Here is a 22916-nt window from a genome sequence, read left to right as displayed (position 1 = left end):
AGGCAGGCACATGGCGTTCGGCCACAGATCAGCCATGGCCTCACTAAATGGCAGAACAGGCTTGAGGGGCTGAATGGCCTCCTCCTGTCCCTATGTTCTGACTAGAGTCAAGGTTGGAGTGGTGCTGGAAAAGCACAGCAGGTCAGGCAGCATCCGAGGAGCTGGAAAACCCTCATTCCTAATGAAGGGCTTATGCCCGAAATGTTGATTTTCCTGCTCCTAGGATGCTGCCTGAACTGCTGTGTTTTTCCAGCACCACTCTGATCTAGACTCTGACCTCCAGTATCTGCAGTCCTCACTTTTGCCTATGTTCTGATTCATCTGTTGTTGCAGGATTACTGGTCTAGTGACGTTTCCCCCACCTCACTTTGTGGGCTCCTCTACACAACATATCCCTACCTATGTGTTGCTTAGTAATTTAGCACCGCTCATTCCTTATATCTCAGGCTCTGATCCGATTGGGAATAGTTGAGGTTGCAACATGGATCCCTATGGTACTCTATCAGTTATAAACTTGCCTGCCTGAAAAAGAACTGTTTACCCATGCTCCCTGCTTCTTGTTAGTGACTGCGTTAACATGTTTCCCTCTATACCTGGAAGCAGATTGTTTTACTGAGGGAGGAGGACTGAATGCGGATTCCCACAGATCATTTCACAGCAGTTACCATGGAGAGAGTTACCATAGTAACGGCCAGCATTTGCTGCCGGGGACAGCCGATGAGCAAGACTTTGGGAAATGTCATTGTGGCGGAGCAACTGTCTCATTGCAGCCTGAGAGCAGGGTCAGACTATGCAGAGTAACCGAGGTCACCCTCGCTAAATAATGTCACTAATCCGACAGCAGCTACACAGACTGGCCTCACATCATCACGCTCACAATTCAAACCAAAATCCTGGGCTTTTCCCTCCAAGAGAAGCAAAAAGGAGAAATTGCGAATGTGAGAATTCTAGAACAATCTTTTTATTGCCTCAGAACATTCCAAAGCATTTCACAGACAAAGGAGACCCTCAGGTATGGAGTAGTCACTGTCATCATGTAGAAAATACAGCAGCCAAACTGCACACAGCAAACTCCTACAAACACCAATGTGGTAATGACCGAGTACTCATTATATTTTGTGGGACTGTACCCCAGTGAGAATCGGTGTGTGTGGGAGTGTATGCCAGTGAGAGTCAGTGTGTGTGGGACTGTGCCCCAGTGAGAGTCAGTGTGTGTGTGGGAGTGTACGCCAGTGAGAGTCAGTGTGTGTGGGACTGTACCCCACTGAGAATCAGTGGGTGTGTGACTGTACCCCAGTGAGAGTCAGTGTGTGTGGGACTGTACCCCAGTGAGAGTCAGTGTATGTGGGAGGGTACCCCAGTGAGAGTCAGTGTGTGTGTGGTACCGATACCCCAGTGAGAGTCAGTGTGTGTGTGGGACTGTATCCCAGTGAGAGTCAGTGTGTGTGTGTGGGACTGTTCCCCAGTGAGAGTCAGTGTGTGTGGGACTGTGCCCCAATGAGAGTCAGTGTGTGTGGAATTGTTCCCCAGTGAGAGTCAGTGTGTGTGGGATTGTACCCCAGTGAGAGTCAGTGTGTGGGGGGGACTGTACCCCAATGAAAGCCAGTGTGTTTGGGACTGTACCCCAATGAGAGAGAGTGTGTGGAGGACTGTACCCCTGTGAGAGTTAGTGTGAATGGGACTCTATATATTTTCTGATAAATCTGTTCAGAGGTGTTACTACACACCATATTGGACTTAATCCCAGGCCTCCTAGCTCAGAGGTGGGACATTATCACTGCTCCACAAGAAACTCCTGGTTCAGAAGCCCCAGTGAGAGTCATTGTCTCCAATTGAACAGGAAGATATGGTTCAAATGGCTTTCACCTACAGATAGTTCATTAATCTGAAGGTTTCCTCCAGGACAATTCCTCGTATTTTTCATGTCAAAGTGTCCCAAAAGCATTGAGATGAGCTGCAGAATGTGATAGTCAGGTGACCCAAAACTTTGATCAAGGAGATAGTTTATAATTGCTAATCTGCAACAGCTGAAATGGTCTATTTTCTGCGAGTGATTCAAAAATAAAATTGTCAACTCTGACAAATAAATAAAAGGCAGTGACATGGGATCAAATGTCAAAGGTCACTAATGTGATCAGGGCAATTAAAGTGTTGACAGCTATTGTATTATATACTGTGTCAGTCTGCCACTGCAACATGGGACTGACAGGAGTCAATGTACCAGAGCGACTGGCTGCTAGTGACTCTCCTGGACACATTAGTGTCAGTCTGAGGGACTTAACCCCTGCCTGCCCAGAACCATAAAGCATTTTTCATTCTGTTGTCTTTGATTAATATAATTGTCAATCTGGAGACTATGAGCTGGTGACACTCCATGTCAGTGTGTGTACACCCAAGGAATTGTTGGGATCTTATCAGGCCATTACATTCATAAATAATGATATTCTATGTTTGCAACTGACTTTTGCACATGTATCTGCATGTGCCTGTGTATAATTGCACATCTGTGCCCTTGTATGTTGGTCTGCATATTTGTTTCTCTGTTCCTGTTTACATACCCAGCCATAGAACATGCTAATGGCCCACAGCAGAGCTCAGTCAGCTCTCTTACCTTTGGTCCCAGACCTTGCTCTGCTGAGATTGCCCAGTGAAGTCTGGAGGCTTGAGTGGATCAGCAGGGTCAGACCGGACCTTCTGTTACTGCTGGGATCTCAGGCACCTCACTATCACCATCGCTGCCCCTTGTTGACACACAGTGAGCAGGAGAAGGCCCAACTGATGGAACAGACAAAGGTCCTCAAGGGGAGGACCAATGTCTCAATGGACTGGTCCTCACCATCAAGAACAGTGGAATAAGCAAACGTCTCCTCACTAGCCCACCTTGCTCTGTCATCACAGCATACCCTCCTAGCCTCGAGGTAACAAGCAAGACTGGGGAGTGGTGGTACACCAACCTTAGCCAATCATTCACCCAAGGTCCAGCACCAGACGAGATCTTCAGCACCAGAGACAGGAAGGACATGAAACTGTGGAAGGATGGGATCAACAAAGAAGTTGGAAACACACTCCCACAGAGTCCTCCTTCTGAACAATGTCCAAAATGTGAACCTGTTGTAACCGAGCCCCTGTTCCTTCACAGAGCCAGAAACAATGGTGCAGCCTCAATGGTCTCTCTGAACTGGATGATTCTATAAAATGCCTTCGGGCCAAGAAGTCCACATCAACCCTCCAAAGAGTAACCCACCCAGACCCATTCTCCTACTACTCTACATTTACCCCAGACTAATGCATTTACCCATATATCCCTGAACGCTGAGTTATTTAGCTTGACTAACCCACCCTAACCTGCACAAGGTTTGGATTGTGGAAGGAAACCCACATAGACACAGGGACAACACACAAACTCCACATAAACAGTCGCCTGAGGTTGGAATTGAACCCAGGTCCCTGGTGCTGTGAGGCAGCAGTGCTAACTACTGAGCCACCGTGCCATCCCTATAATTCTAAGACTTCATAATCCTCATAATACAAAGTCTGGCACTCTCTCAACGACCTCACTGTTAAAGCATGTGGTCACAGAGAGGCCCATATTTACTGCTCAATCTCCAGCAATAACAACGACTGAACCAGTCACTGCCCTAACCATCCCACCATAGCCATCAGACTGGTCCTCAAACAGCAGAAACAATCCCACAGAACGCTCACATCAAAGGTGCTGCCATGATGGATGGCCACTCTCATTTGGTAACTGATGGTGAACCCTTTCAACCTCTGGGCACCTAGAACCACAGGCAGCCCTGATAAGTGCAGTCAACGGAGATTCTCCGTCTTGCTCCCTCACTCTCTCGAAAACATCATGAGTGATTTGACAAAAAAAAAACAAAGAGCTGCGTAATGATTACAATGACGTCAGCCAAGTTAATCTGGTCTAATCAGGGAGCCCTGGCTGACAGATAAGAACAGGAGTGTCAGGAATCCTGCTCACTCCGAGAGTGGCTCTGAGGGAGCTGGATCAGTGTCAACGATTCTCCATGTGTAAATAAAGGGGGACTTGTGACAGGATACTGGCCTCTGTGGAATTATTTCAGTGATGATGAGAGAAAAACCCACTCCTGAAGAAATTCCCTTGCAATAGTTGCCTTTGAGTTGAGGTAAGCATCATGCCACTATTTTGGAAGCTTGACTCATTTGATCCTGCCATCAAAACTGGGCCCAGTAGGTGGGAGGTTTATGTTACTTTTTCTGGGCAAATAACATTGAGAAGGATGAAAAGCAATGAGTAATTCTGCTGACAGCTTGTGGAGCTGCAGCTTTTTCAGTTATTAGGAGCCTAACTTTCATTGGGGCACCAGACACTAAACCTTTTCAGGGTTGATGGATTTAATTAAGGAATATTATGACCCCAAGCCTCCTCTGTTTCTGAGATGTTATCCTGGGCAATTCGAGAACTAGAGCAATCTGTCTTGGGATTTTTGACTTGGTTACAACAACAACTGGCAGAGGCATGTGACTTTGGTTTAACCCTTAATGAGATGCTGAGAGACTGATTGCTATGTGAGATTAATAACACAAAAGCACCTACTATCTGAAGCCCAAACGAATCTCAAACTGGCACCATAACTGGCTTTATCATTGGAAAATGCAGCAAGTGGAGCATATGTGTTGCAGGGTATTCCGATGGAAATGGACACCCTTGCCAGTCCAACTGAGCTTCGGGAACACCCACTTGAGTGAAAACAATCGCACAGCCTCACTTGGGACATATCCTGAACAGAGGGACCCCAGGTCAGCCCATAGCAAAACAAACCCTAATCTCAGCTAAACAGTTAAAGTTTTTTTCAGGTTCTGGGTGGACATGCCAGTATACTCGCTGCAGGTATACAGACTCAAGGCAGCAAAACAGTCCTACCAGATCGAAAGTGAGCAAGAGACCAGTATCTAGGAGAGTACACACCCTGAAAAGTCCATCTACGTCTGGTTTGGAATAAATACATTGCTTAGCAACATCCAAATCAGAACCATTCAAAATAAACTTTGTGTTAAATGGTCACCGGGTCCTAACGGAGGTCGATACCAGTGCAACCACTTCAATGATCACAGAATCAGTCTTTTACAAAGTTCACTCTGGACTCCAACTCTTGAGTTTGCGCAAAACCTCAGTTATACTGAGAGCCTATACTGGGTAACCTTTACAGATTAAGGGGACAACTTCAGTTCCGGTCTCTTATGAGAAGCAGCTGGTTCAGTTCCCACTGATTGTAAAAATGCTTGAGCCCAGGCTTGATGGGGTGGAATTGCTCGAGAAAGATTCACCTTGATTGTCATTTGATTAGAAAATGGCTAACCAAGTGAAGTCCTAATTAAATACCTGGACATTTCTCAGGAAGGTCTTGAGACTACCAAAGGAGTCAAGGCCCCCTTGCACATTGACCAGGAAGTAATTCCATGATTCTGTAAGGCCCGCCCTGCGTCATTTCCTTTACAGGCAAAAGTGGAAGCAGAAATCAGGAGGCTGGAAACAAAGGAATCATCAAACTAGTGTAGTTTGCAGAATGAACGGCACAGGTTTTACTGATTGTGAAGTCTAACGGGGAGATTCGGATTTATCTTTGTGAGGATTTTAAACAAATGGTAAACTGCTTTTTGCAGCTGGCTAATACCCAATCTCTCACATCGAGGATTGTCATGTAACACTGAGAGGGGGGAGAGCTGCTGTCCTTTACAAAGCTGGACATGACCCATGTGAACTCACAGTTGTGGTTAGATGAGGATTCCCAAAAGTATGCTACCCAAATTAATACCCATAACAGTTTGTACCGAAACTGCCATTTCCAGTGACATCAGCATGTGCCATTTTTCAGCGGACGATGGAGAACTTTTACAAGGTCTACCCCAGACCGCCATTTATCTGGATGGTGTGCTAATAATGGGGGAGATCAATAAGGAGCACTTATGGAACTTGGACACAGTCCATAGACATTTCTCTCAGGTGGGTGTACGCCTTGGAAAGGAAAGGTCTATGTTCCAGGCATCCCAAGTGACCTACATGGGCCACAGAGTCGACAAGACCGGGTTACACTTGTTGGAAGATAAAGTGAGGGCAATCAAAGGTACCCTGGCTCCCATATCTGTACCACAGCTCAGATCTTTCCTTGGGCTGGTGAATTATTACAGAAAGTTCAGACATAACCTGACCTCCATCCTGGCACCTTCACACAAGTTCTTAAAAAAAGAGTCAGCTATGTCAGAAATGGTCATAGCTTTCAGGGAACTGAAGGAACATCTGTCATCCTCTTTGGTTTTGGGCACAGTATGATCCTAAAGAAGATCTGGTATTGACACATGATGCTTCTCTGTATGGCATGGGGGTGGCATTAGCTCATAGGTGACCCAATGGGGAGGAACACCCAATGAGGAGGGACATCCAATGGAGAGGGACACCCAATGGGGAGGGACAATCAATGGTGAAGGACACCCAATGGAGAGGAACGCCCAATGGGGAGGGATACCCAATGGGAAGGGACACCCAAAGGAGATGGTCACTCAATGGAGAGGAACACCCAATGGGGAGGGACACCCAGTGGAGAAGTACACCCAATGGGAAGGGACACCCAATGGAGAGGGACACCCAATGGTGTATGCATCCAGAACTTTGACCATTACAGAGTGTAAATACATCCAGATAGAGAAGGAAGGTTTGGCGATTGTATTTGGAGTCAGGAAATTCCACCAATGCCTTTATGGACATTAATAGTAATGGACTAAACCTCTGCTGGGATTTTACTTAAAGAGGAAAAGGCAATGCTGCCCATTGCTTCTGGCTGAATTTAGCGATGGGCTCTAATACTGAGCGCATATAATCACAAACTGGAACATCGTCTGGGAGGCCAGGCAGCAAATGTTGATGCATTGAACTACCTCCCACTGGCAGGTACCCACCGGGGGTAACCCCACAGGAAGTGTATGTCATGGTTTTAAATTTTCTGGACACACTTTCTATCACAGCTGACAATATCAGACTTTGCACACAGAAGGGTCCGAACCTGGCAAATTCTGAAACAGCTAATGGTGATGGGGAAACCAAAGGGTCATCACAGCCAGAAGTGAAACCTTCCTGGACCCGGAGAGACCCAATCACAGGAGGGGACAGCATAATATTTTGGGGAGTGAGAGCGATTGTCCTGAGCAGAGGTTACCACCAGGGTCATTCAGGGATTTCCAAAATGGAGAGGTTGGTGAGAAGTTATTGCTGAACAAGCATGTGGACCGTACAAAAGCTACAATCTCACAAATGGTGTAAGAGCAAAATCTGCCCAGCTCCTCGGCAGCTGTTCTCCCTCACTATTAACTGCTGAAAAAGTCTTAGAATCTGTGATGGAGACAGTGAATGTTACTGCCTTGATGCCTTTTCTTCCTGAAGGGGAGAATGAATTTCTTCTGAGACGTTCCAGGCAGAAAGGCAGCTACTGTGTGTTACACGCTGTCCCCGTCAGTGGAACCTGACCCGGTGCTAAAACATTCCCGGAGGAACTTCAGAAAAATAATCAGCCTGTGTCCTCAGACTCAGAGGGGAAGGGATGTAGTGACTGTAACAAGGTCAGCCAGATGGACTTCATAGAATCTGAGTTCCCCGATTGGGGCTGTTAATCTGCGCCAATCAGGGAGCCCTAGCTGACCAATAAGTGCAGGAGTGTCCGAGGTTCTGCTCACTCTGAGAGCTGGCTTTGAGGGAGCTGGATCAGTGTCAGGGACTGTCCATGTGTAAATAAAGGTGACAGGATATCGGCCCCTGTCAAGATATTTCAAGATGGAGGATCTAATCAATGGTAAGTATCAAACTTCCACTGACTAGAAACTTTACAACACCTCTCGATGAAAACACTAGTTCCACACTGAGCTGAAGCAGTAACACAGCATAAAACTCAGGACATGGAGAACACACATGGTAGAAAAGACTTGAAGGTCCAACAATTTGCAGCAACAATGAGATCCCTGGCTTCTCACAAATAAATAAGGGGCTCACCTCTCGCAGAGACAGCAGGGAGGGGCGTTTATTCAGGTCATCAGGATGGTCAGTGCTTACCTCAAACAAAAGAGTGTCTCTGACTCTACTCTCTTCCTCAATACCCTGTGCAGCGTAGTCTCATCTCAAACCCGATTCAGAACGAAGGTGAAAATGGCATCCAATAGCTGGAAACCAACAAAGCACCTGGACAGACAGAATCACAGCCAAGACACTCCAGTACAAGCTCATATCCCTCATCGCAAAAGAGAACATCCCCATTCACAATCTCAGGGTGACTCGGTCATTGTGGATATAATCTAAAAGGGAGATATGTCCAATTACAGTAACTACAGAGGAATCTCTCTGCTTCCCATCACAGAAAGATCACTGCAGGGATCCTGCACGACTCCCAGAGGTCAAAGGATCCCTTCCGGAGTCACTGTGGGATTTTTATCCATTCAGGTGAGATCTTCACAGAGTAGCACTAACTGGTTTTCCAACATCACCAATATCTTTGACTTTGACAACCTCCACAGCTTCTGGAATATTCTCCTCACATTTGGATATCTGCAGGAGTTTTCCACCATCCATGCTGCCAGCTGGTGGGGATGAGGGGACATGATACAACCGACAGCCTCTCGGTGTAGGCCTGAGTCAAACAAGGGCCTGGGATCACACTGACTCTCCTCATTAGAATAATACGCCTCAGATTCAGCCTCACTTAGCCGGTCAGGAACTGGTTAATCCACACCAGCCTCAATTCAAAACCAAGCAACTCCAGCCTTAGTTATTGTGCTCCCCATGGGCTTTGGAGATTTGAACACCCTACAGCAGGTTCCTGGTGACACCGGAGAGATACAGCAACAACCAGCTTCCTAAATTCCTGCTGATCCAGTGGCAAGAAACGTGGCCCAACGTCAAGTGACCTCTCCCAAGCTGACTGACCCATTATTGAGGCACTAATCTCTCCAAACTTACCCCATTGAGTTTGGAGGGGGAGGGGTAGTGTGGGGGGGCCAGTGGGGACTGGGTTGCTCATGTCAGGCTGATATTAGACGTGTGAAGCTACTGTGATATGACCATCCTAGAGGGGTTACCATGACCACATACTGAGTTATAAATACTCTGGCTACAAGAGCAGGTCAGAGGCTGGGAGACCTGCAGTGAGTAACTCATCTCCTGACTCCCAGAGTCTGTCTACAAGGCAGAAGTCAGGAGTGTGATGGAATATTTCCCATTTATCTGGAAGGCTGCAGCTCCCACAACATTCAAGAGGTTTGACATCATCCAGGACAAAGCAGCCCCCGCTTGATTGGCACCACATCCACGAACATCCCCTCCCTCCACCACCCATGCTCATTAGCAACGATGTGTGCTACCTACAAGATACACTGCAGAAGTTCACCAAAGATCCTCAGACAGCTCCTTCCAAACCCACAACCACTTCCATCCAGAAGGACAAGGGCAGCAGATACTTGCAGGAAACACCACCCCCTGCAAGTTCCCCTCCGAGTCACTCACCATCTTGACCTGGAAATATATCACCGTTCCTTCAGTGTCACAGGAACAAAATCCGGAAATTCCCTCCCTAAGGGCACTGTGGGTCAACCTACAGCACATGGACTGCAGCAGTTCAAGCAGGCAGTGCACCCCCACCTTCTCAAGGGGCAACTAGGGACGGGCAATAAATGCTGGGCCCAGACAGCGACACACATTCTGTGAACAAATACAAATAAAATTGCCCACTTGGTCAAAGCAGGAAGCTCTCAGGAGAACAGTTGGATCTTCCCAAAGCCTCCTTGAAAAGATCAAACACTCCCCCACTGAATCATGAGAGTCCCTGTCCTGTGACTGGATAAAGAAGGAGAACGTTCACTTGTGAAGATACTGAACCATCGAGGAATTTTGTCTGGAATGTTCTGAGGAGAAACCTAAAGGACAGGGACAAACCTGAAAAACAAACTCATGACCTGATCATTCAGGTAACACCAGCCCACATAAGGCAGAGTCATGGAATGGTCGGGTCCAGGTGGTTATATCCCAGTGGAAACAAATCATCTCAGTCCCAAGGGACAGCGTTAGATCACCTGCAGAGACTTATTATTCAGTCTTCAACTCCACTCACATCATTGTATGGTCTTTTGATCTCACTGCCTGTTTGCTTTTCTTCATCTGACAAAGAGGCAGTGCTCTGAAAGCTTGTGATTTCAGATAAACCTGTTGGGACTAAAATCTGGCGTTGTGTGACTTCTGACTTTGTTCACCCCAGTCCAAAACCAGCACCTCCACATCGATGAATTAATGTTTGTAAAGAATTCATCTCAGATTGGGACACAGCTGAAACGGTGACAGGAATTTCACATAAATCTGCAAAACTATCCTATGATAATATTACACATAAACACACCCAGGAGGGAGGGTAACACGGAGTGGATGTCTCTCTGAAGGTGTCGTTTAAAATGTAGGAATAGCAGAAAGACTGAGAGTACAAATAAATTATCTTGTGTCTGTCCTTAGAACTCTTGGGATTATATTATAATGCAAAGCAAGCACTTCCCTTCTAATAGCTCTGCCCCTGTACAACCCACAACTAAACATCTTAAGTCAGTCATACAGTTTTGTGACAACATTTTGCCATTATTATCACGTATGTCAACATTTATAATGGAATCTGCCTATCTCAACTTGTCACGCTACAGTGACACTTCCTTGCCAATGATGGCGCTGTCGTATCTGTGTTCAGTTGGCATTGTTCCAGTCAGTTCCATTTCCTTCCTTCACTGATTTGTTGTGAATTTTGTTGATTAAATGTATCAAAGCAATGTATTATATAACATGTCAAAAAACGTAAGACTCTCAAATGTGGACCTTAATCATTCTCAGAATGATGATATAATTGGTAAGGGTGACAGTCACGTCGCTAACAGACTGAAACCACACACAGGGACAGACAAATAGCAAAGAAACTTTACAACCCAGGAACAGGCCCTACAGCCTCCAAGCCTGAGCCGATCCTGAGACTGGTTAAGATAGTCAACTTCACCTCTCTAACGTGAACCTTAGTTAAAGACATCTTTGTTAATAATTCATTATTTTCATAGTCATTTTGATTGATCACAGATTGATATTTTCAGATTTCTTTTAAGTACAATTCAAATTCTTATTCTGCCACCATGGGATTTGAAATCAGTTTCTGGCCGGCAACTTGATCTCCAAGTCATGGAAGTTAAAAATCGGGGGAAATGCAAAATGGGCAGCTCAGTACATGGACACACAAAGGTCAAATCTACTGAGAGTGTGAGATAAAATGAGACAGAAACAGTGTGACAGAGAGAGAGTCACAGACAAGGGAGAGGAACAGAGAAAGTGAGAATGTCAGAGAGAGAGAAAAACTGGGAGACAGTAAGATGGGGAGAGTGAGAATAGGATATGAGAAAGTGTGAGAGAGAGTGAGAAAGAAATGGGCAGGCAGTGAGTCTGTGGGAGAGAGTGAAAGAGAGTTACAGATAGGGACGGGGGAGTGCACAGACACAGAGAATGGAAGTGAGAGAGTGGAAGAGAGATTGTGTGAAAGATTGAGACAGATAGTGAGACTGGGCAGAATAGGTTTTGAATCTGAGTTTGGAGGTGGGAATAAGGAGTAACTTCTTGTGGGATTTGGTCAGGATCCTCTCAGTTCATTACATATGTGCACGCAGATAAAATTGAATGGTTGTATTCCTTGGGGTAACTACCCCTCTGCCTGCTCAATGCTTCATACCCCATGAGTGTGAGTTAACATTGTTCCCGCTGCTCAGGATGAGATTTGGTGCCAGGTTTCTCCAACAGATGCCCCATGTACAGCCAATGTCTGTCACTTCATTGCAGCTGCCAACCCAGCACCACTGGGCATCACAGTGGCATCCCGTCAGGCACCTCAAACAGATGAAGGGCTTTTGCCTGAAACGTTGATTTTACTGCTCCTCGGATGCTGCCTGAACTGCTGTGCTTTTCCAGCACCTCTATTCCAGCATCTGCAGTCATTGTTTTTACCTAGGCCATTTGACCCAACAAGTCCACACCGACCCTCCAAAGAGTAACCCACTCAGACCAATGCATCAACTCTACAATTTAGCATGGTCAATTCACCTGACCTGCACCTCTTTGGACTGTGGGAAGAAACCAGAGCACCTGGAGGAAACCCATACAGACCCGGGGAGAATGTGCAAATTCCACACAAACAGTTGCCTAAGCCTGGAATTAAACCCAGGTCCCTAGCGCTGTGAGGCAGCAGTGCTAACCACTGAGCCACCGTGCCAGTCATTGCCTTTGTCATATTCACCTGCTCCTTAAAACATAAGAGGAGTAATTTCCCACTCAGCAGCTTCTCTGACCTGTCATTACAGTGAGGGATCAGGTATATCTGATAGCTTCTCACCAAAGGTTTACACGGGACAAGGAGATGATCCCAAAACATGGATTCAGGATGGATAACTGCCAGGAATTTCCGGCACACACATCATGTCAGACCTGACTGATTCACATCAGCTCTTGCTCTTTGATGGTTCCGAACCACCTTTCAATCAGAACTTTCTGAATCGTAACATCCCTCCAATCACATTCTTCCCATTAGGAACACACCCAGACAATCCAAGCTCCAGGGATTCCCCTCTAAGTCTGTAGCTGTCAATACAGGCTGGGCACTCCCTGTAGCCACACTCATATCTCGCCATCTCTGCTTTTATAGGGGAAGACCATGCCCAGCCAGAGAGACAGTGGGTGAGGCTGCCTGACCATAGGTTCCTGGCAGAGGGAGCCAGAGAGCAAAGGGAACCTGCTCGTGCTGAAGGGGGATCAGATATTTACAGCTGTGCAGTGAGAACGCCTCCAAGCTACACACACACACACAGAGACACACACACAGACACACATAGATACACACACACAGACACAGATAGACACACACACACAGAAACATACACACAGACACGGACAGACAAATCGATACACTCACACACACAGAGACACAGACTCACAGAGACACACACAGACACACATAGATACACACACACACACACACACACACACAGACACATACACACAGAGACACACATAGACATACACTCACACACACAGAGGCACATAGACACACACACACACCCAGACACACACACACACACACACACACAAGTGAATGACACTCTGGGAAAAGGTGGTGAATTACTATCCCGTAGACAGTGCCAGAATGGCCTCGGCAGTGCTTCCCGGGAATCTGGGGCATCCCACAGTGCAGAGGGATGAGGAAGATGGGAAAATGAAAGGATCATGACAAGGGAAAGCTGATAGTGATGCATCCATTCCTCATCCAGTTTCCCCCCCCCCCCCCCCCCCTTCTTACAACCATCCTTGTCCTTATTTGGGCAAGATTCCCACACACCCCCCCACTCCATTGAATCTACCTTATTCTACCTACACTCCCCCACATCCTCAGGGTGATTAAATCATGACCTTTCTATTGCCTCTCGCTGTGTTTTCCATTTCTCTCTCTCTCTCTTAGCCTTCCATCTTCCTGCTGCCCACAGACTTCTGAAAAGAAAAAAGAATTTTCACTTTTCACGACATCATGGTGTACCACAGCACCTTTGAAATGTAGTCATTGTGGTAATGGGGAAAACACATCTCTCCATTTGCTCACAGTAAAGTCTCTGAAAGGCAGCATTGTAATCAATGAATAGATAATCTCTTTTCATGGTGTTAGTTGAGGGACCAACACTGGCCAGCTCTCAGGGGGGAACTCTCTATTCCTCACTAAAACAGAACCATGATAGCTCAGCCAAACTGACCATAAACAGGTCCAGGCAGCGGGCCATGGAGGGGGTCAATAGGGCCGACTGCCTGCCCCTCTTCCGTGGTTACATTAGAGCCCGGGTATCTCTGGAGAAGGAGCACCCGGTGTGCACCAACACCGTGGAACTGTTCCCCTCCAACTCTATTTTGATTTAATCCCTGCCCTCCCCTTCACTGTTTGAGGTGTAGGGCACTGCTTGTCACTGGCCACTCGGCTGTTTCCTATCTTCCTGGTAGTGGGAATTGAATAAAGATTCATGCACCTTGTGTCTCTCACTGTGTCTCACACCTACACACACACAACATGGGTGCTGGGGAAAATATAAACACCACTGCTGCTAGGCGGTAGGGTCGGGGGCGGGGGGGGTAAAACAAAATATAACCAGGAGAATTAAGAGTCTCTGCAGTTTTGGGCACTGACTCAGTGCTGACTGGTGCTCCAGTTAACGTGTTCCTGATACTGTTGGTTTCTGCTTTTTTTTTGGAGGAGGAAACTTTTCTTTCTCTTTCCCTTTGTTTAGGGAATGCATTTCTTCTTTTGGTTTTCTTTATAGTTTTTGTATTGCTGTGCTTTTCCAAGAAAAAAAAAGACAGAACCATGATCCTGCAGATCAACCGAAGGGACAGCATCTCACCTCCTTTTAACACCTGGTTTGAAAGATGCCCCTCTGACAGTCCTGCACTCCCTCAGTACTGCACTGAGGAATATTTGCCTTTGAGGAGTGAGAGCTGCACAGGGAGTCACTGCTGTTACATTGAATAAATTGACAAACTGAGCGGTGAGAAACCTGGACAGTTTCTGACGAAGGAGTTCTTACTCCACCTTTGCCCATCAGTCCAGGTGTCTCTGTATCTGAGAGGATTCCTGGTGCCTTGCTCCACCCTGTGGTGACAGTTGGAAGGTGCAGCAGACTAAGTGGTGACAGAAGTGATTCTGCTCTGCATCATAAGCAGCATCTTAACTTTTTGAGGGCTGAGTAATGTTTATCATTAAAAGGCTTTACGACAATTTACACAGAAATCTAACCATGAGGCCCCTAATAGTGAATGAATAATCAGTGCAGCTTTGCTGCAGGCAGAGGTGAGTACTGTAGTTGCTGGAGATGAGAGTCTAGATTAGAGTGGCGCTGGAAAAGCACAGCAGATCAGGCAGCATCCGAGGAGCAGGAAAAATCAATCCTGATGAAGGGTTTTTGCCCGAATCATCGAGTTTCCTGCTCCGAGCATGCTGCCTGACCTGCTGTGCTTTCCCAGCATCACTGTAACCTTGACTTGTAGCTTTGCTACAGTCATGTTGACTGACCAGAGCAGGGCTCCACGGTGCTGAGTCTGCATTGGTGCATTCAGTGAGGATGATGGAACTTTTGCACATTGTCTATGGATCGGATATAGATTTAATTCACAAGATCTTTGAACCACTCACGAAGGAAGATGAGCGGAGATTCATTCCAATTACCTTCCTCAAGTTACATTCTCTGAGCCTGACTGTGACAACTGTTAAAAAGTCCCATTTACCCTTCACAGCCTCAGCACCGGAAAACATCACAAACCTCAGGGAGTGCCACAGTGTCGGAGGGTCAGTGCTGAGGGAGTGCCGCACTGTCGGAGGGTCAGTGCTGAGGGAGTGCCGCAGTGTCGGAGGGTCAGTGCTGAGGGAGTGCCGTACTGTCGGAGGGTCAGTGCTGAGAGAGTGTCGCACTGTTAGAGAGTCAATGCTGAGGGAGTGCTGCACTATTGGAGGGTCAGTGCTGAGGGAGTGCCGCACTGTCAGAGGGTCAGTGCTGAGGGAGTGCTGCACTGTCAGAGGGTCAGTGCTGAGGGAGTGCCGCACTGTCGGAGGGTCAGTGTTGAGGGAGTGCCACACTATTGGTGGGCCAGTGCTGAGGGAGTGCTGCACTGTCAGAGGGTCAGTGCTGAGGGAGCACTACACTCTCGATGGATCAGTGCTGAATGAGTGCCGCACTGTCGGAGGGTCAGTGCTGAGGGAGTGCCGCACTGTCGGAGGGTCAGTGCTGTGGGAGTGCTGCACTGTCAGAGGGTCAGTGCTGAGGGAGTGCCGCACTGACGGAGGGTCAGTGCTGAGGGAGTGCCGCACTGTCGGTGGGTCAGTGCTGAGGCAGTGCCGCACTGTCAGAGGGTCAGTGCTGAGAGAGTGCCGCACTGTCGGAGGGTCAGTGCTGAGAGGGTGCTGCACTGTCAGTGGGTCAGTGCTGAAGGAGTGCCACACTATCGGAGGGTCAGTACTGAGGGAATGCTGCACTGTTGGAGGGTCAGTGCTAAGGTTTAAGAAATTGTGCTGCATTTCAAGACACTGAGGGCCAATAAAGGATTAAAGACACTTTACTATTTGCTCATGAGATGTGGGCATTACTAACTGGACCCATATTTATTACTGCGACAGTTAATGTCAACCTCATTGCTGTGGGTCTGGAGTCAAATGTAGGCCAGACCAGGTTAGGATGGCAGATTTCCCTCCCTGATGGACATTAATGAACCTGGTGGGTTTTTTACAACAATGGACAATGTGTGCTATGCCGTGCCATTCCAAAGTCTGCAATGGTGGGATTTGAACCCTTGTCTGTGAGCAGTAGCCTACAGCACTGGATCACACTCAGGCACCACCACCCCATGAATATATATAAACACTCTTTTAGTTGTAGAGTATTTGATTGGATGGTTTGATGTAGTAGCTCATGTGATGAATTGGGATTATGTCTAACCAGAGTTGGTAAACCTGAAAATGTTTTAGGATGTGTTTTATGGCAAGGAGTCCTGACAGTGAAGGGATGCAGACTATCCAGAGAGTAATCTACTGCTCAATCATGAACTCCTCCTTTACTATCGCTCACAGAATAATGTCCCTGAATAAGCAACCCGTTATTCTGTTACTTCAGCTCCTCCTTGCCCAGTTACATCAGGAAAAGATGAGACAGTCCTGTCCCTTTAAAACTTTACTCTCAGCTATAAGGAGGACATGCTCCATTAGGTTAGTGAGAATGTCAGTGATTAAAATCATTTTGCCGTGTAATAGATCCATTTGGTTAATGATTACATTTATTTAATTAACTGAATGGCCACATTACACAGCTGTAAAATGATCATAGACACAGCAACTCCCAATGCTCGGCACCTCACAGGGGACAGGAGTCCATGTTCCCTATGTCTCTATTCTGGACTGGAAGACCATGGCACTGGAGCATAGGGACTGGGCCAGTGTTACATTTTCACATGAATGTTGATAACACCCAGTTCCACCCCACCCACACCTCTCGGATGCTGCAGAAATACCCAGGACTGGAACAGCAGAAATGTTCTTCATTAAATACCAATGAGACTGGAGCCTTTTTCAAGTTGTTCAGTTACAGTGAAAACTGCTACATAAATGTATCTTGCTTCTTGTAATGCAAGTTTACCTCTGGCTCACTTGGCTTCATCACAAACTGGGAGAGTTCCGGCTATGACTCTTGAGTTGAGTGCTCTGATACACCAGACCCTGTCCACACTCCAACTAATCTTAAAAAAAGCTGTCAATGAAGTCAGAACGAGATACCTGGCTCCTGGTAGTTCTGTGCTTAACAAGTTAATACAAACTGTCTATTGCTATCATGCAATAAACAATCTTGTTAACTAAAATAAGGGCTGAGGCTGTTGAGATTCAGCAGTGGTCTATCCTCTACCACACACCCCTAAACTCAGCAGGCAAAGAGAATTGATAGGGATCCTTGTCATTCAGTGATGAAGTTAGAACTTCTGGGTTCAAGTCCCATCAGCTCCATAGATGACAACCACCTGATAATGGAGCAGCTCCGAAAGCTAGTGCTTCCAAATAAACCTGTTGGACTATAACCTGGTGTTGTGGGATTTTTAACTGTGTACACCCCAATCCACAGCTCCAGAGATATTTGACACCTCTGAACAGATGGATTAAAAATATCTACATCAGAATTCAATCTGGTATGCACTGCAGGAGGAAACAAGTACTGGGTAACAAATGTAAAGGAGGTTTGTTGTCAGTGAACATCATGTGTGCTTGGTAAACGCAAGACTGAACAAGCTTGCAGCAGTGTGTCAGTCCGAAGAACTTGTGGTGCACGGTAACATCCATATCTCTGAGTCAGAAGAACTTTCAGTAATGTGTTAATAACTGAATTGTATTTTGCTGAACTCCTGTGATAGTTTAGGCGAAAGTGAGGACTGCAGATGCTGGAGATCAGAGTCCGGAGTGTGTTGCTGGAAAAGCACAGCCGGTCAGGCAGCATCCAAGGAGCAGGAGAATCGATGTGTCGGGCAAAAGCCCCTCATCAGGAATGCGGCTGATGAAGAGCTTTTGCCCGAAACGTTGACTCTCCTGCTCCTCGGATGCTGCCTGACGTCCTGTAATATTTTTAACAAGTGTAACAATATTTACTCCCTTTAGAAAGTCAATGAGAGACTGACCAGCGTGACTTCAGGTCTGGAAGTTTGCTGTTTAAGCAAAGATCCTGTAGATGGGATCAGAAACCACCCGCCGCACTTTCTTAGAGATCAGTGTGAGAAGTACAGACCAATCTGAGACCGCTCACACTCTGAACAGGGGCAGGAAAAAGCGCATCTTTTACTCCTCTGCAGCTGATTTCCTGATAACATCGTTATCGTCATTTATTTATTTCCGTGCAGAGTGTGTGGGGACAGGCTCCTATCGCCTTGAAACAGTGAAATCAGGGGATGCTCAGGGATTGAAGGTGCAGGCGCCTCAGCCTGAAATCGATGCAATAAAAAAAACGCTGCAATTCCGCTCAGAGGAGCCTGCTCAGCGATGTTACGGAACCACTTCTGGAGCAAGTAGGATTTGAGCCCAGACCTGCCAGCTCAGAGACAGGAACACTGCCACTTCGCTGCAACTCTGCTCTAACTCCACAGGAACTCCGCCCTTTGGCTGGACCAATAGCCAGTGCCTTTCCAAATTGATACAATGTTTCCAATCCCCAATAATATTCAGAAGCGTCATCTGCATGCTCCGCCCCTCTGTTGCCTCAATGACTAATCACATCCAGCCTCTATAGACCCCGCCTCTATTAATGCGTATTGGCTCAATGTTGATTGGAGCTCATGCCCTCTTTAGTTTCACAGTATGGGTGTAGCCTGCATGCTAATCAGAGAGGTTGGACAGTGATTGGTGGGTTCAAAGATCCTCATCCTTCCATCTCAACAACCAAAGGGGGTGGGGGGAGAATTGGGTAAAATTAAAAGCTGTCACATTAGTTTACTGTCCCGCAGTGGCTCTACCGAGAGCTGAGGTTTCCTCCCACAATCACAAAGATGTGCAGGTTAGGTGAATTGTCCACCATAGTGGTCAGGGATGTGTAGGTTAGGTGCATTAGTAAGGGGTAAATATAGGGTAGGGGAATGGGTCTGGGTGGGTCAGTCTTCAGAGGATTGGTGAGGACTTGGCCTGAAGGGCCTGTTTCTACACTGCAGAAAGTCTAATTCTAATTGCAGAATCAGAAGGTAGGGCAAACAGCCCTTTGACTCTGTTCCACTCAATGTTTCACTTTCCACCTCATATTCACATTCATGCTTTTCATCAGCTGCAGAACTATAACACATTCATGAAGCAGGTGAGACTCAAACCTAAGACTTCCAGCTCAAAGGTAGGGATATTACCACTGCGCCACATGCCACTCTACATGGGTCTATCACCTTGACATTAAGAATCTGATGCTCTAACACCTAAGCAGATCATCCAACAGAAAGTGCTGCAGAATGTCAGTAGGTCTGACAGCAACAGAGCTAATGTTTCAAATCCAGCCACTCTTCTTCAGAACAGATCTAACCATAGTTTTTAAATGAATCTTTTCAGAGATGTTATGACATCTCCAGAGCAGAAGGGACTTGAACCTGGATTGCAGGGTTCAGAAGCGGACTCCACCACTGCAGCACACAAGACCATCAAATCCACTTTCCTCACTACTGTATACCATATCCATTGATACCCCAAGCAGCTAAAAATCCTTTCAAACTCAACTCTTGAATTTACTCATGGTCTGAACCTCCAGAGTTCTCTAGGGTAGAGATTCCCACCAGCTCTTTCACACTAGAACAGATCAGCCACACTCTGTCTACACGTTGCTATTCATTGTGTCTCATTAGGTCAATATCCTGGAACTCTCCCCCTCTCCCCCCAAAAGCACAACAGAGTATCTAGGCCAAGGGGACTGCAGCAATTCAAAAGGCAGCTCACCACCACCACCAGTACCTCAAAGGCAATGAGGGATGGGTAGTGAACGCTAGCCCAGCCAGTGACACCCACATCCTGTGAATGTATAAGAAAGAAGTTGGTCTCAACTATAGTGGAGTGGCCTACAAACATCAGATCTATAGACTTGTGACTTCCTGCTCTCCCTACCCCTCCCTCCTTTTTGATGTTTCACATCGGCGGCACGGTGGCACAGTGGTTAGCACTGCTGCCTCACATCACCAGGGACCTGGGTTTAATTCCCGCCTCAGGCGACTGACTGTGTGGAGTTTGCACGTTCTCCCCGTGTCTGCGTGGGTTTCCTCCGGGTGCTCCGGTTTCCTCCCACAGTCCAAAGATGTGCGGGTCAGGTGAATTGGCCATGCTAAATTGCCCGTAGTGTTAGGTAAGGGGTAAATGTAGGGGTATGGGTGGGTTGCGCTTCGGCAGGTCGGTGTGGACTTGTTGGGCCGAAGGGCCTGTTTCCACACGGTAAGTAATCTAATCTAATCTAATCACCCGTAATGGGCTTTGCATATAAATATCCAATTGGCTACACAGGTGATTTAATGTGGGTTAAAAAGAAGAACAAGTCACAGTGATTTAATGGTGGGAAAACTGGTTGTGTTTGATAATACTCCAGATACAAGATACAGCAGACGCAGGCTGGGAGGTAGTGGTCATGTTACTGGACTAGCAATCCATAGCCCTCAGGTTTAATGCCCTGGAGACTGAGGTGCAAATCCCACTGGAGGGGCAGATGGTGAAATTTGAATACAACCAATATTTGGGATTTAAGAAAAGTTGGATTGACTGTAACCACTTTCAATGGTTGTAAAAACCCATCCAATTCACGAATGTCCTTTTTGGAAGGAACTCTGATGCAGTCTCCACATGACTCCAGACCTACAGCATTGGGCTTGAATTAAAAAAATAAAGCAGACCCAGGGATTGATCTGCAGAACGGTCTGTCCTGGGACTAACATATGTATAGGCCAAATGCTGGCAGGTGGGACTAGGTTAGTTTAGGATATTTGGTCAGCCTGGATGAGTTGGACCAAAGAGTTGGATTCTGTGCTGTATGTCTCTCTGACTCTGAGTAGTAGCTGTAGTTTGGCGTTCAACAATAAACAATGTTCCTTTCCAGTTGAGCTTCCTGAGTTATTACAGTACCACAACAGGAAACATCGTTTCCACATCCTCCTTGTCAAGATTTTATACATTTCAATCAAGTCACCCCTCCCTCTTAGAAACTTCAAAGAATAACATCCACCTAGCCTACAAATCCCTGGACAGGATGGGCTCTTTTCTAATTAGATAACCCATTCATTCTAGGAAAAAAAACCAAGTAATTCTCCTCTCAGTCGTCTCCCTATGAATTTACATCCTGCTATGAAAAAGGAAATCAAACGCATACACAGTTTTCACATACTGGTAGAGATCTGTCACTAGTCAGTGGATGCCAACCAGCTCAAACACCCCAGTGAGAGGGATGGGAGTGCTTGGATCCACGCGGCCAGTGAGGAGTTATCCTGATCATTATTTTCCCAGGGACACTTTATCTATCAATCTTCATGCCTTGCTGCCTTCCTACACCAATCAATCAGACGACACAGTGGCTCAGTGATTAGCACTGCTGCCTCAGAGCATCAGGGACTTGGGTTTGATTCCACCCTCAGGTAACGGTGTGTGGAGTTTGTCATTTTCCCCATGTCTGTGGGTGCTCCGATTTCTTCCCACAGTCCACAAGATGCACAGGTTAGATAAGATTGGCCATGGGAAATTGCCCATAGGGATGTGCAGGGCAGGTGGATTAGCCATGGAAAGTGCAGGGTGATGGGGAGGCATTCTGGATGGGATTCTGTTTGGAGGGTTGGTGTGGACTCAATGGTCAAATGGCCTGCATCCACTCTGTATGGATTCTGTGAACACAAAAACACTCATTGACAATCGGATGCTGCTTGGCTCAGCCACACAACTTTTTCGTTCCTCCCCTTTCCCATAAAGAAATGTTCAAATAATAAAGCAATACAATGTGCTGGAGTTTAATCGTCAGTCCCTGGAGACGGAGTTGGCAATTCTATCAGGGTGAACGGCCCAGGGTGAATGGCCCAGGGTGAACACTTGCGTACAGTCAGACTGTCTAACCCTGGAGAAGACAGTGCAGGAAACTGTATCTGACCTCTCACCAGCCTCTGACCCACATTCCCCCAGGAAACAGAGAGGGAGCAGACTGTTACTCGAATCCTGTCACTCAAAGCAGCCTTTCCTCATACTACCATCCCAAAACACTTGTATAATAGATTAGATTAGATTAGATTAGATTACTTACAGAGTGGAAACAGGCCCTTCGGCCCAACAAGTCCACACCGACCCGCCGAAGCGCAACCCACCCATACCCCTATATTTACCCCTTACCTAACACTATGGGCAATTTAGCATGGCCAATTCACCTGACCCGCACATCTTTGGACTGTGGTAGGAAACCAGAGCACCCGGAGGAAACCCACGCAGACACTGGGAGAACGTGCAGACTCCACACAGTCAGTTGCCTGAGTCGGGAATTGAACCCGGGTCTCAGGCGCTGTGAGGCAGCAGTGCTAACCACTGTGCCACCGTGCTGCCCACAATAAATGCACTTTAAATAATAAACCTTTCCATATCCAGGTTTTTATTAAACTGAGAGATTCACAAGAGTCATAGAGCACAGACCTTTCGGCCCAATTCATCTATGCTGATCAGATATCCCAATCTGGCCTAGTTCCACATGCACATATCCTTCTAAACCCTTCTGATCCATATACCTATTCAATCCATTTTAAACTTTGTAATTGTACCAGCCTCCCCCACTTCATCTGGCAGCTCATTCCA

Source organism: Hemiscyllium ocellatum, chromosome 32 (assembly GCF_020745735.1).
Source record: "Hemiscyllium ocellatum isolate sHemOce1 chromosome 32, sHemOce1.pat.X.cur, whole genome shotgun sequence".
Lineage (NCBI taxonomy): Eukaryota > Metazoa > Chordata > Chondrichthyes > Orectolobiformes > Hemiscylliidae > Hemiscyllium > Hemiscyllium ocellatum.
The sequence above is the reverse complement of the archived record's forward strand: the minus strand, read 5'-3'. Positions refer to the sequence as shown.